The sequence below is a fragment of the Neolamprologus multifasciatus genome, unplaced genomic scaffold (genome assembly GCF_963576455.1).
Source record: "Neolamprologus multifasciatus unplaced genomic scaffold, fNeoMul1.2 chr13_unloc_2, whole genome shotgun sequence".
Classification (NCBI taxonomy): Eukaryota; Metazoa; Chordata; class Actinopteri; order Cichliformes; family Cichlidae; genus Neolamprologus; species Neolamprologus multifasciatus.
In genome coordinates this window covers 112,769-115,876 of record NW_028181975.1, presented here as the reverse complement: position 1 = coordinate 115,876, position 3,108 = coordinate 112,769, and positions in this window count along the sequence as shown.

Sequence of the window (3,108 nt, the reverse complement as noted above, 5' to 3'; positions counted from 1 at the left end):
GACTGAATAAACAAAAAAATGTCCTTTGACCTTTACTTTTGTCAAACAGCGGCCATATAGACTTGTACTGAACATCGACAGCACGAGAGGTAACGTGGCAAAGTAACAGAATAACCGACTAAACAAAGATGCGCCAATACAATACGAGGAATAAAGGAAATGAAATACAAAACACAAAAATACGGCAGTGACCTCTGTGTGCAGAACAAAATACAAAGAGCTAAATCACACAAGGCTCCTTTAAAAACTGTGGAAGTGTTACATACATTTTTATAAACACTTACATTCCACAGAAATCTCAGCTCACTCGGATACTGGAGCACACAGACGATCTCGCAACTTATCCCTTGCATGGAGAAAATGGCCGCTCCACGCTGCACATACAGGTCCTTTGCATCATACATTTCAGAAATACATCATCTTGTTAAAATACTGACGTCTTGCCACTGCACTACAATTATACCAATATGTTTCAATGAGTTATGTGCGTATTTAACAATTCCTTACCAACAATTTAACTCCTTCACAGCATTTCCGTTCCACATCCACAACAAGAAGAAAAGTCCCGAAATGCAGTTCTTGTTACGTCTTATTTTGGAAAACTAAAAAAAGTTTAAAAAAAGTCACACACCCCCCCGTGACCACAATATGCAACTACACAAACCTATAAAATTAACAGCTTCAAGTGCACGCAACATGCAGATAGCCAAAGAAATAGCACAAGCAATAACATTAAATTACCCAATAACATTCTTACCATACATGGAAACAAAGAAACAACATTTTAAGACCACTTTTTGAACCTTAAATGGACATTTAGTTAACTGAAATGGAAAATATTATTATTAATTTACCACTCAGCTAACTGTATGCCTATATGACATCATACTGAATGCCTATATGACATCATACTGAATGATGCCATATATACTGAAATGCGATTCTCCGTGTCAGAGATCCGTTGAGAATTTAATTCCAGTTGTGCTGATATATTTTTTAGTGATAATGAGAGCTCATCGAATTTATTCTCCATCATAGTAGATATTTTGTCCACGACTGTCTTTGATATTTCCGCAGCGAGCGTCGGCGTCCACAGGTGTACTTGGCGTGGTAGCTGTGGTCGTCGACATACCCTCTTTCGCTTGTGACTCTTCAGGAGATTTGTTGGATGCAGATTTTGCAGCTCTTGTAGGAGGCATTTTAACAGACTCTTGTTTAAAGTTTTTATCCCTCAAGGTTGTGCAGAACGTATCGATAATAAAGCAAGATATGCTCAGTGGCGGCGGGAGCTCAGTGTTAACCATTCCTCGCCGTCAGTCCCCTGACCATGGTCGGGAGACGCGAGGGGAGATGCTTTCTCCAGGGCCAAAGTTTGTCCTCCTTCGGGGTTAACTCCCTTCACTTTTGTGGAGTAGTGAGGCAGACAGAAATCAGCCGGGACACCGGAGAGTACTGAAGAGATGAGGCTTTAATAACAGTACTGCACACTTTGAAAACACACTGCATAGGCTGTAGCCCGTTAGAACGCTGCTCCCGGTCGCCCTCTCTACCCAGGACACACTCTCTCTCTCTCTTTTTTTCTCTTCCGCTCCCCGCGTTTCCTTCACACGCATGCTCACACACACATCACATACACTTCTTACTGCACCCAGCCAAAAATTACATGGCGACCGGGAATAACTAACTTATCCTAGCATCTAGGAAGGCACAAATACAAATGGATAAGTGCATGTAGATAACCCCGTAGGTCCTTCAGATACTTTACTCCCCCTTTTTTTTTTCAAATGTAAACACTGGAACAATGAAAAATATAGCTCTCTTAAACCATTGTAGCTAACAGTGTAGGAGGCTGAAACGATTTAAACTTGAACTGAATCTTCAGTCCTACTTGGAACTGTCCATGGTAGGTAAACCAAGCTAAGTGATCCACACTCCATACCGGTCTGGAGCACTGCGCCGACGAGTTGGTCGCTGAAACTGCTGGCCCAGGTGGTCTGGCTCACCCACCACACCCCCCACCATTCTCATGGTCTACATGGGAAGGGGACGATGGGATAACCACAACTGGAGCGGGATCAGCTGCAACTGAGACACATGGCTGAGAGGAGCTGGGGCCATTGCCAGTTGCAGTAGAGAACAGACTGTGCAGACCCAGATCACGGTCTGCTGGGTCATCCTCTAAAGCTGGTGGTGGGACCTCTGTAGGGGACCACTGATGAGCTTGATCAAGGACCCAGGTATTGTCCAGGGGCTCGCAGCAGCGATAATGCTGTAGCTGGTTGTGGTGGACAACTTTCACTTTAGACCTTGGGTTCTTCTGGATCCGATAAACTAGGTCATCCAATTGCACCAGGACAAAGAATGGTCCTTCATACGATGGGAGGAACTTTCTAACCTTGTTCTTGATGTGACACGTTCCTTTGATGAGATACCACACAGGATCTCCAGTCTTATACTGTGTGTGGCAACAGTTCTTGTCATATTGCCTTTTTGCGCACATGACTGACTCACACAGGGCTTCCCTGATGATGAGGTGGGCCAGCTCCAGCCGCTCACGCATTTGCTGCACATACTCTGGAGCTGAGGGTTGGTTGTCTGGATCAGAGGTAGACCTGTGACAAGGTCCACTGGCTCACTCAGTTCTCGGCCAAACATCATGAAGTTTGGGGTGAAACCTGTAGCACTGTGTTTGGTCGCCCTGTAGGCCATAACAGCGTATGGGATCATCAGGTCCCAGTCCCAATGGCAACGCTCTGCTGTGGAGGCCAGGATCTTCTGGAGAGTGGCATTGAAACGTTCAACCTGGCCATCTGACTGGGGTCGGAATGGCGTTGTATGAGTCTTGTCTATGCCAAACAAACTGCACACCCCTGGAACACATCAGATTCAAAATTGCGTCCTTGGTCACTGTGCAGTGCTTGAGGTATCCTGTAGCGGCACACCCACTCAGATGCAACGACCTTGGCAATGGTTGCAGCCCGTTCATCTGGGATAGGAAAGGCTTCAGTCCACTTTGTAAAGTAGTCTTGTATCACAAGCACATATCGGTTTTTGTGCTCCGTCTCATTCAGTGGTCCCATAATGTCCAGCGCAACGTGCTCCATTGGG